Source organism: Scatophagus argus, chromosome 6 (assembly GCF_020382885.2).
Source record: "Scatophagus argus isolate fScaArg1 chromosome 6, fScaArg1.pri, whole genome shotgun sequence".
Taxonomy (NCBI): Eukaryota; Metazoa; Chordata; class Actinopteri; family Scatophagidae; genus Scatophagus; species Scatophagus argus.
The window spans coordinates 11699808-11712388 of NC_058498.1; positions in this window are offsets into that span (position 1 = coordinate 11699808).

Genomic DNA, 12581 nt, shown 5'->3' on the forward strand with positions numbered 1-12581 from the left:
GAACACTTGGTTAAGAGAAAGACTGTGACCTTGGTTAAATATTGAAAAATATAAAAGTGGCTTGAAGAACAAGACACTGTGTTTTTACTTTATTAACACTTAGCAACAACAACAACGACAACACACAAAACAAAACATTTCCCAGCCTAAACCAATGAGGAATGAATGCGAGCCAGAATGCGCGTCTCCGATGTCAAGGTCTTTGTTGTCCACCACCCAGTGTGGTGTGTAAATGCAAATAAACGTTGACTGTGGACATAATTCAGGCAGCGTTTGTTTTATCTCAAAACACATTCGATAATCAAGAAAAAGAAAATAATTTGTAGCAGATATTAGGTACATTATCCAATATTTGACAAAAAAACAATGACAGCAAATGAATTTCCTGCTCAAATAACCATCTCATGATCACCCACATTAATCTTGTGACCCTGTGTGTGTGTGTGTAGGTGTTGGGGGTGGGGCGTGACCTAAGGGTCCAGCAGGTCAGGTACCACTGAACTAAGTCACCTAACTGCTTGTCAAAATTCCAACAGTAACAACAGAAGGCACAATGATGCATCAGACAGAAATCTAATAGTGTCATACATGATAACAGCAGTCAAGCAGCCACTTTCTGCACAACAACTGCCTTTACTTTGGATGGTTTAAAACACATTTTGCAGATTCTTGAATGCAGGACTTTAACTTGTGGTGTAATTTTAGTTTGTTATTTTCTTAGTTTTCCTCAAGGAAATAATCTGGATTCTTCTTCTACCACTGAATATACAAGACTACAGATGTAAAACCCAGATTCAGTATTTTTCACTTGTACAAATTCCAACAGAGGAGCATAAATCATAGCTGTACTGTAAGAAGGTATTTTTGAGTGTGACCAACAAGCTAAATGAAAGCCTTGGGTATTCATATTTGAGATGTACTCATACATGCTTCAAGGAAACTAACACAAGTCAAGGGTTTAAGTGGTAAAATGAGCAGATTAAAAGGGCAAGTAAAGACAGGGAAAGAAAAGGAGCTCTGTGCTGCAGATGGTGGAGAGTGTGGAAAAAGCGTCGGAGCTCCGGACGGGCGTGACCCAAGAAACACCATGTGGAGGTAGAAGGGCCCGCTGGAGCCACCTGAGCCTTGACTCTTTCTGAAACAGGAGTGTTTTGTTGACAAGCCATCACTCAGAGGCTCCAACGGTGCTTTCAGCAAAGCCCTGTCCTCCCCTGGCCCTTCTCCCCACGCCAGCCCCCCTGACACACGCTCGAACCCTACACCACAATGTATGTCAGCGCTGCCATTAGGGTAATTGCTGATTACATACCCAATTGTCTCACCCAAGTCTGCCAGACGTGCATCAATCTACAGCTAGGTTTTCTTACATTTGGTCTGAAAGAAACTTGTTCAGAAAGTTGACCTCTTACTTCTCTGACAAATTTTGTCTTCTGGTGAAAAGGGAGGATTTTTTTTTCTTTATGGAGAGAATTTGTTTTAGTGTAATATTCACGCCCTTCCTTCTCCAGCAGACTGAGATGTGTGTGTGTGAGAGATATGATTGGCTAGACATCACAGGCAAAAGATGAAAACTCACAGCAAATGCTTTCGTTTTGAGGCTTGCTGATTGATAAGTGGACAATGTGTCATGGGCAGGTAGCTGTGAAAAATTGCCCTTGTTACGCCTGTAGACAGTCAAGGTATGTGTGGAATTCAAAGGGGTGAAAGTCCTTGCAGGCTTTTTTTTTTTTTTTGGAAATCTGTCCACCCTAGTGGAGGGGAAAATAGTATATATTAAGTTGGCTGTTTATTTGTTTTGGTTTGTTTTTTTTTTCTTTTTTTGTCTTGTATTTAGTTACATGGTCTGTAATAGAATACAGTCAGGGAATAGTCAACTGTGCAAACAGATGGAGAATCCATCTGGTTTTCACACCACTAATATCTTGCCAAATCATGATTTTTAATTATATCTTCATTTCTACCTGAATCCATTTTAAAATGTTTAAACCACAGCTTTGGCAGGCTTAGTGTTGAATGTTGGGATTAAAACCACAACCCAAGAGCCTCTGTTCAATCAAAGTCCTGAGCCTGAGTCAATTTCCATGTACATTTTAGGCTGAGGCTTACAGACAGTCTTACAGTGCAGTAGCAAGGGGATATTCTGTGCCTTGCTGAAGCAAACTCTGGAAGAACAAAGTCGTTCGTGTGATTGTGCGTGTGACCTTTCTGTCACAGGACTCTCCGTTGATGGAATCCGCTCTTGATGGAGAGCAGGTTTCCTTGTGGAACTGAAGCAGCATCGTCTTAAACTCTTCGTCCAAAACATCAGTTTGATCAGCTGTTTTTGTAAAGCCCAAGCAGTCTCGCTGATGAATATTTCAATTTGTATTTCGGAACTAAATTCAGCACTCCTTTTTAAAAATGCATGATTTCATAACAGCTCCGTGATAACAATATTAACCCATTCAAACAAAGGCTCACCTTTGCAATTACACCCATCAGTGTGGATATCAAAGGGAGCGCATGCTGATCTGGCCTTCCGCAGTCAGTCTCCCTATGTCTTTATCATGTGGATTTCAGACGATCACACCTTGTTGCCTTCAGATGTGTTATTTATGGCTGTTTGTGAACATCACTTGAGTAGAAAATTGCTCGTGCCTTACACCTCTCTGCTCATCTGTGTGGTAAGGGCAAAAACTGGTGGAGGTGGTGAGGGTAGGGGTATAGAGATAGCCTGTTGAGGTCCTCCATCAGTACCAGGTGATGAGTTTATGCGTCCTCACTCCCCAGAGTCCCTGCGGCCATGACCTCCCAGCCACCCCCTTACGCTCTCATTCATTTCACTTTCATAAGGACCAGTAATGACTTCCCTCCAATGAAAGGGAGAGGAGGAGGAGGAGGATGAGACACTTGTTGGGCAGAAGAGGAATCTTCTTCCTGCAAAGGCAATTGGTCGAGCTCTTAGAAAATGCTGCAAGCGGATATATTGCTATTACTGAGGTCGAGCAGGACAGGAACAACAATCATTTTCACCTTCTCATGTACACATATTGCTTTATGCAGCTGGCACTCAAACAGACTGACATATGCCTAACTGTACACATGCACCCACGTAGGCTGGTAGCGCGTGCACTCACACAGTGGCCGATGGGCCGATGGCTCTGCGCATTGTAATATGCTTGGGAGCCTGTACACGGATTAGCAGCTCATTTCAGTGGCTGCACATTTGGCCTTCACAGTATCCCAGAGGAGGAGACAGCTGTGTGGGGGTGCTGTTTAGAGAGCAGTTAACTCACAGTGTGTGTGTGTGTGTGTGTGTGTACATTGAGGGGGAAGGGAGAAGCACAACGTATCCTTATCTGACACCAAGGGGCAAATTTGAGATTCTCCAATACCAGCTTAACCAATACACACCAGTGCACTTAACTGAAACGGGACCAAGCCCAGGCAGCTGACTCGCACGTCTCAGGAGATGTCTTATCATATTGCCCCTCACTTTAAACAAACTACAAGTTTGTCAGGATTTAGGAAGGCTTCAGCACAGACATGTGATGAAGCATGAACGTGTGTGTGAGAGAGGATTTGTGATGATTAAAAAAAAAAAAACAACACCCTCAGAGATCCAAGTTAATTTTAAAGAAGGTTCCAGCTAATTCAAAAAGATAAAACAAACATTGGTTTCTGTTTTCAACAAAGTACTCTGGGTGCACAAGGCCCAGTCTTTGTTGTCATAATTACTTGTGAAACCACTAACTTTAATTACATTTTGCCCAGACAAACTGCTCTGGTGACTTGTGGTGATGGGATCCAGGTGGATCTTATTATGAAAATGCAAGAAAGGTCTTGAGTGACGAGGGGTCATGTGAAGATGTGCAGTTGTGATCTTACACAAACCTCATCTGGAAAGAAACAAGAGGTATCTGCAGGCACCCAAACCCAAATAAATATTTAAGTGGAAGTTAGCTCCTCTGTCAGCTGGAGACTGGGTTTCTTGACTTATGGCTTCTGAAGTGACAAGGTGTGAATTCTTGGATTTGATGACCTGCACTTGAGCCTCTTTGACTCCTCCTGCAGTCATTCTCTCTGTTTACTGTGTGTAGCTTCTTTGGCAATATGTCTTTCTTTATTTTGTGTTTAAAGCTATGCACTGGACAAAATACCGCTACAACTTTCACTTTCCCAAAGAAAATTGAAACAATTTGACATGTTAACATCCCAACGTTTTTTAGCATTGAGACTGCCAATGATAAAAATGTTGAATCTTAGCGGCTTTGTTGTTACAGGTTAAGATTTCATGCCTGCCGGTGGGCCGCTCGCCGTAATCCTAAAACGTCAAATGCCAGCTCCAAAGCAAACACTGCCGACTCCATGACGGAAAGGGAAAAGGAAGCAAAGAACAGATCCAGAGTTCAGCACTCCAGAAAACTTCTAGCAGAGTAATACACTATGACATGAGTCGGGGACACACTCCTTTTCGTTATTTCCCAGGCACTCTGAGAGTTTTACAAAAGTGAACAAAAAAGAAAAACAAAATCCCTCACCAACTGATATCACCGTTTGTGATTTTGCAGACAAAGGAACTTTTTACTGTGTTGGATCCATTCTATTATGTTGGACACTATGAACTGTTGTGGCATTTACATGAGAAATGGGACTGGTGGTGAGCCTGGGCTCCATCTCACAGTTATTTGTCTCTCTAATCCAATCTAGTGCTATGGTGTTGGCATTGCAGTACCAAGACCCCAGCAGCAGGGGACTGCTTTGTGAAGAGAAGACGGGTGTTATAATTTTGAGACCCCCAAACCATGAGGAGGTCACCAGCTTTGCTTTCCCGGCTTCCTCTTACTGTGTCGACATGAGGCGTGGGATCGAGTGAGATTGTTAATCCAAAGGCAAGATTAGCATTGAATCACTTGAGGTACCCAGGTGAGGAATAAGACTAACAAATAAAAAATAAGAGTCGAGTAAATGCCTTCTCCGTTAATGGTGTATTTTGTGCAGCAAGAAAAGAAATTGTCAACAAACAGGAGCATTCAAATGAGAGTTTCCTGCTTCTAATGCCTCTCAAAGTTGGACACAATGAAACAAAAATGTTTACCAAGTCCTCAGAGGCAGTGTTATGAGACAACTGCTTGCTGCCAGACCTCCACCAACTGCAGCGATCCCCCGCACATCTTCTGCTGTGGTTTTAATGTTTGGGTGCTGAAGAGGTTGGAGAAGACTCCCAACCTCATTGTTCCCAACACAACAGCTGTGACTTAATGAGACCATTCCAAAGTGCTCACCCTTTGCCCAAGTCTGAGCTCCTTCCACTGCTGCCTCCTCATTGACCACATGACCATTGTCACCAAGGTATTCACTGGGTCTTAATGGTAAGACACACAAGAATGCAGCGGTGGCTGAGCCTTTGCCACCTCGGAGCGATGGTGGGAAAGCTCCTGAACTCAATTCCAACGGCTTATGTTTACCATGACAAGCCAGTGACCTACGGGTTCACTCAAGTAATTTGGGGAAAACCGCCCACACGCAAACACACACACACACACACACACACACTTACACAGATATATTCGCCCATCTCTCTCTCTCTCTCTCTCTTGTTGTCTGTCTACAGCTCCATTTAATCTACCTCGATGTGCTTCTTTCTATGTATCCTAATAAGCATGTTTAGAAAACAAACATCTGTGTTTCTAGACTCATTCTTAAGAGCTTATAATGTCTGAAAGGGAAAATTCTCCTTCAACATGGACAAAATAACAAGGGTGAACTCTTTGTCTCTTTATCTGTCAACAACATAATTAATATCATTACCCCCAAAAAATGCACCAGTTATGAACTGTAACTGGGGTCCTCTGTGATCTTCGTAGCTTCAGTTTGTGTTGAGCTGAAAAGGAGCAAGATGTGATGTAGTACAAACCTGCAGCCTGGTGAGCGAAGTTAGGATGTTGCCATAGCAATTGAGATGAAATGCACAAGAAGTGTTTTAATTAAATCCAGCCTCTTTTGTAGATTTGACAGCGAGTAGCATGGTGACAATAGGCACCCATAATATTAAAAGTCCATCATTAGACAGTTCTTGTGGAACCATGCGAGTAAATTCATTTCACTTTCACGCTGTGGCGATTTGACTGGGACTGCTGGAAAACAAGCTTATAACGAATGAATTATTCACACAGATGTGGCGATCTTGGGTTATAACTGAGTTGAAAAGCAAACCCTAACATGACCCTTCATATTGTCTTTTATCCCACACACACTTCAGCTTAGTTATACCTGCGTTACAAGGTTTAATCACATTGAGTGTTTGGTTCCCATTTATCCTTGAGGAGGGAACGAACGCCTGTCAGTTTCCCGCATATGCATACAAAGTGGTGTGCTCCTTTATTAAGGACTATACAAACAAGACTGTATTAAGAGCTGGGAGCAAAGATGATGCTGAAGAGACTGGAGTTACACACCCTTAACCCCAGGAATAACACAGCATGGAGCTGTCATTTGTGTCAGGTATCATTATCGCTGCAGGTCTGGGTTCTTAGTGAAGGCTGACAGCTTTATGATTTGAGATTCACTTGTGCTGTGAAGTAATTAAAAAGGAGGATAACACTGGATTCTCTCAGATATGAAAAGCAGACAGCAGAAAAGGTCTTATTCACAAATTCTGCACAAAATATTTACAACATTCCACTGTGTATTTCTACTGTGTTTTCTGTAGTTGCATGTAAATGTAAATGTAAATCCATATAAATGTTTCTAATCATACTGCATGCAGTGTAAAAGATGCATAACTTGACATAGTGTATTTGTGGATTAATGGAAACCAATTACATGAACAGTATGACTCGAATTTCTACTGTTACACCTACCTCACAGCATGCTTAAAAGATATTCATAATTACCTTTTCAAAGACATTATAATTAACATCATCCCTTTTCCATCAAACCTACCATCACTGGAGATCATGTTGTGAATCGAATTCCAGCTATGCGTCCTCCAAACATTCTCTGAATTAGCCAGGGCCAAAGTCGGCATGTTGACCCATGGTGTGACCCTGGACGTGAATCTCGGGGAGAAAAAAGCTTGTTGAAAACCAGATAGGCCAAATTCATGATAACCTCTGGCTCCCCCCGCCCCACCTCCTCAGATGGTGCTGGAGTGGCACTTCTACCCGTCTCCTCTCACTCGTCTCCTGGACATGCCATGCAAAGTGAATGACATGATATTAAAGCACTTCCTCATCAAGATTGAAAGGCGTACATTCTTTTTTTTTTTTGCCTTCAAGCAGTCAATTATTTGACAAGTACACATAATGAACAATGCAAGACTAGTCGGAATTTAATCAAAAGGCAGAGACAGGGGCCCAGTGCAGATGGGAAATGATTAACACAGTTAATCAAACATCCCAGCGTTAGGTTAAACATGGCAAGCCTGTCCCATCATCTGCAAAAAGGATGGGATCCATTGCACATTTCCATTTTTCCATTTCCTTTTGCCCGTGGAACATTTATTGCATGTATTATGTTGACCCCTATTTATCCTGCTTCTTTCATAAGGTATTTATGTTAGTCCTGACGTGTCTGACTAATTTCCTCTCTTTGGTCAACCCTAATGCAGACAAATTTGAGGTGGCTAGCTTTGAAGAAATCGTCAAATGCAGTCTAATCCGAGTGGTATTTATGTAAAGGTTGTTTGATTTTGCTTCTCAGAGGGTTGCTATTGAGAGAACTTTTGACAAAACACCCACACTGAGTTTATAACACAAGCTCTGCAGAGAAAATCCAATGCATCAAGCAGGCCAAAGCAGAGGTGAGAAACTGCACAGACACTGAGACATTCATCTGTGATACATTGCTTTTCTTTTGCATCAGAATGAACAAAAAGGGGTCGGCTCTGTCTGATGGACCAAAAAACTTGTATGTTAATATTATTTCACACTGCCAGTGATTGACTATATACAACATCCTCAAGTACCGTAAAGACAAATTGTCTTGTAACTTGCACTTTTCTAACATTTTCCTCGAGTGTTTCCATTTCATGCTTTATACTTTAACTACACTATGATGCACAGGGAAATATTGTACTTTTACTCCAGCACATCTGTGTCACCTTAAGTTTTTTCAGTTTATTACACACAATAGATAATAATCCAAAATAATATATGACACCGTTGTAGATACAAATACTGCCCTCTAAAACAGTCCCTTTGGATAGCATCCAGCACCTCGACCAACTGTAACAAGAAATTCTACTTACTCATGAGTGGATCAGTACAATAACCCAGTACTTTATAACTCTTTTCCTGCATTATGGGTCCTTTTACATGTGATTTTTAAATACACTTTGCACTCATACTTGTGTATTTTTACTTAAGGAATATTTTCAGTGCAGGACCTTTTACATATTGCAGAATCTTAATACTTTCTCCATCAGTGCCCACTGGTGTATTTGGCTGATACCAATTAATTAGTGTCTGTCAAACTCCTGAAGTAGAACTGTGTGCTGTGTGCTATGTGCTGTTTGGAGTATAAAAGTTGAGACAAATCAACAGAGATCTGGGAGATGTATTTTGTCTTCTGCAGTGTTGAACTCAGGTGTTCAGCAATGGAACTTTTTGCAAATCTTCAAAATATCTCTTATTTTGCTCGTGGAAAGTGTGGAACAACGACTATTGTTCCTTTCCCACTTTGCCATGCAACAATAATTAGCCATGATTGCAAAGTATCTCTTGAGAAATTGGGACAGAACAATTTAGTTCATTGTCCTCAGAAATTGGAGTTGCCCTTCCTTTCCTTGTCTTTTCCCCCTATTGGATTCATCAGTTCTTCAGTGTGCCAGAAAGAACACGCCACTAATCAAGCAAACTATTTGATTGGCTTTGGAAAGATTTCATTTGGGCTAATTTGGCTTAATAAACAGTTGTGTCAAATGATTTGGATGGGTGCAATTCCAGGCCTATTAGTGGATGTGTATTAAAGCATGTGCTTTTGGTATTGGCAGTATTTAGACACAACCTTGCACATTTACAAAAGCCTGTGCTTCCTGAGGCATGTGGCTGCAAACTCACCTCTAGAAAAAAAAAAAAAAAAAAAAAAAAAGTAATCAGCCCTCAAGAACAAGTTGTTTAGTAATGTGTGCAAGTTTTGACAAATTGAAAAACCTTGAAAGATTGTTGTTGACTTAGTAATAAGTTTAAGCATCTACAGCAATAGCCAGCATAAATTTGGTCATTTTTTATGCCCTGGTGAGCAGCCTCTGTATTTAGAACAGTAATGTTTTATGGAAATAAGCTATATGTATTTAAAACTTATAATTGTGTTCTTTTATACTGGCACAAAGCAGTTACTTTTAAATTAGTGGAATTAATCGGAATGCAAAATTGAAGGGAGGAATGTCTGTCCACGATGATGAATGCTTAAGTAAGATTTTGCTTCAATTAAAATTTCAGGCAATTATTCTAAAAGATTATTGACCTCTAAAGGGACTGGTGAGGTCACATATTTTCCTCTGTCTTTGCACTATAGTATTCATCTTCATTAGAGAGAACAATTGAAGGCGTTTTCCTCTCCTACAGGAGGGTATTAACACAGACAGATTATCCCCTGCACACTTCACTAATAAAGTTGATTTCTATTATTGTCTGTCCAGGTAAAGGCAGATTTTGAAGCATTGTCTTCCCCACACTGACCCACTCCTCCTCTTCATCAACACTTTTTAGACTTTCTTGTCCTTGCAGCAGGCAGAAGAAGGTCACTTTTGTTACGTTGTCAAGATGCAGCTCACTCAGTAGTTGTCTTGTTCTGTCAAAAAGTCATTCTAACTTGTGAATGCATTTTGAACCAAACATTTCTTGCCTTTTAAGTACCTTTTGCGTATTACCTTGCAGCACTTGGAATTTTACTACCTTCAAATCTGTGGGAAACACATGTAGAATCACCACAGTGTAAAAAAATGTTTACTTATTATTTCAGCGTTCTTAGAAAAATATGAGAAAATATTACAGACTTTCTCAGTCGCTGATTAACTCTGTTGTGTGGAATTATAATGTATCAACTTGATGAATTGTAACTGTGATAAAATTGTACTTACCAGAAAACCTGTGGTTTCGAATGTGTTGCAATCATGAATAAATGGATCTTTCTTTCAACCCGGTCATTTCAGAGTATACCGAGCATTCACTTGGTTTACAGTGAAAATGCCACATCTTTGGTTTGAAAAATATGTCCACATTAACACAACGCAGAGCACAACACGGCAAAGTGAAGCAAATTGGAACTGTTGGCCTCTGCTGAACCATATTACTGGTGACCATACATCATTTTTTTATAGGTCACAAGTGAAGCACATCTGTTTCCACTTGGCTGTTTCCATACAAAACATTTGAATAGAGATTCTTCACCTATATCTGTTGCTCCCCTGCGCTTGTTTAAACCAGCATGCATCTCGTACGTCAAACCTCAGAGAGTTTTGGCTGTTTTGTACCAGAACTGGTGCATTTCTGAAAAGATTTGATTACAGAACACAGTTTAAAGAGTGCCATGATTCTTTGCTGTTTACACCGTGACACTGTGTGCTTTAAATGATTTGTTTACGCAGTGTGGTCTTTTAACACTCAACTTATTTGACAGTTGTGCAAGCCAGAGCCCAATGTGCCCACACTGGACCTTGGTTTTTTCTAATTTGATCTCAGAGCCCCTCATGTGTTTGACTTCTTTTTAATTGCTTCCTGTCTGCTGGGTCAATTATATGTCCTGGACCCTTTCTGGAGGGGGAGACCAACTATGGCAGCCTTTTTTCAACAGACAGAGTGATTAAATATCTGAAATTTGAGCAGAATGATGAGATCACTCATTTGGGGCTTGATTTGATAATATTTTACTTGGTGTGCCAGCTCGCAGCGTACACATGTTGATTCACGTTCAGACAGGAGATGATTGCTTGGGATTCCTTTCTTAGGTCTGTTTAATGAAAATAGGGAGGGAGACAAAGACAGTCTTACTCTTTAATCCACTATTGATTTTGGATCAGGTGCGCTCCGGTGTAAACACCCCATTGGTATTGTATTTAACACAAAATATGAGCCTTGAGAAAAGCACTCAAAAGATTAACCAGTTGTCAGTAAGCAAATTAAAAACACATAAAAACAAGCTTTCATTAAGATGTGGTAATCCCTTCATTTTTTAATTCATCCTAACAGCAAAGTAAAGGAAAAATAATGTCTGCCTGCACGCTGTATGATTTCTGATACTTGTGAAAGTAATGGTGATGGATGATTATGATGCATCGTTTCAAAACATTTCTGTCAACATTTGATAAAATCTGCAATCTTAAAATGTGACTTGATGAAATCTACCATACATATACATGCTATATGTGCACGTGCTGAACAACACATATCCGTGTCAAAGTGAAAAGAATAAAGCCTGTTGAACGAAAGTGGGTTTCCCAGGTCCTCCCATCCGATCGATCACCCATATTTCCGAGCAAAACTTAAGAGCAACATCTCAGCAGTAGAGCCTTGAATTGTCATTATTTATCAGCCCATCCTCGTACATAACTCACACGCAAACTTCCAGTAAACATAATCCACAATAAAACCTCCCTTTTTAAATAAGCCCATACAGGCCACATTGTGTCCCTAAATAAGCTCTGTGTCTGGTTCAAGCAGTGTAGAAACAGAGCAGCTCCTCAAGGTGCTGCTGAAGTGAGGTCAGAACTCCAAGCTGCATGGTTGCCCATGGCTACATAAATATTAACCAAGTCTCCGCTGTGTAGAGAGGCCTTCTTTGATTATGAGTCTGCTCCGAGAGTTTGATATCCAAGGAGACCACTAAAGCCAGCTTGACAAAATTGATGAGAGAATACCGAGAGAGAGAGTCGGTGTAGTTGCGATGTGGAGGAGTTTCACTTGGTTTGGAACAGATCAAGCTGCAGGATTTCATGCAAACGAAGCAGGGGAGGAAACATCACTAGTGTGCACTCCACATATTCAGAGCTTCACTTTGAACATTTTCTCTGGTGGTCGGGAGAGATATGACAAGAGGAAAATAGGAAACGCAACCCTTTTCGGTGTCCTAAAGCAGATTGTTTTATCTGCACTATTCAGTGAACTGTATGCTTAAAGGACGTCTCAATTACAGGAGCGGTTCAACACATTTAGATTTTTTTTTTGTTTGTTTGTTTGGTCATGTCAGTAATGTAAGGATTATGTTTAGGTCATGGCCAGCAGAGTTTAATGAAAAGACAAAATAAAGAAGGTCAGAAATACTTAATGAACAAGCGATTGAGTGATCGAGGTTGGACGTGGCTTTGTTAATTGTGCTCTGAAGCATGCGACCTGACCAAATCTCTGTCCGTCATTGTCGAAAGGACGCTGATTTGTCGGGGTCAGCAGCAGTCCTGTGACTGGTCATGTGTGCCTGAAATGTCAATCATGTGCAAATATTTTGGGAAGGAACCAATAAGCATTGTTAGCTTAACAATTGAAGGTTAAGAGGCAGGCTTGAAGCCACATGGGAAAATGGGCAGCCATGTTTGCTCTCACCGCGGATGACTGAGATCTGTCCAAAGAATCTACCATCGTTTTGAAACCGTACAAAACCAGGAA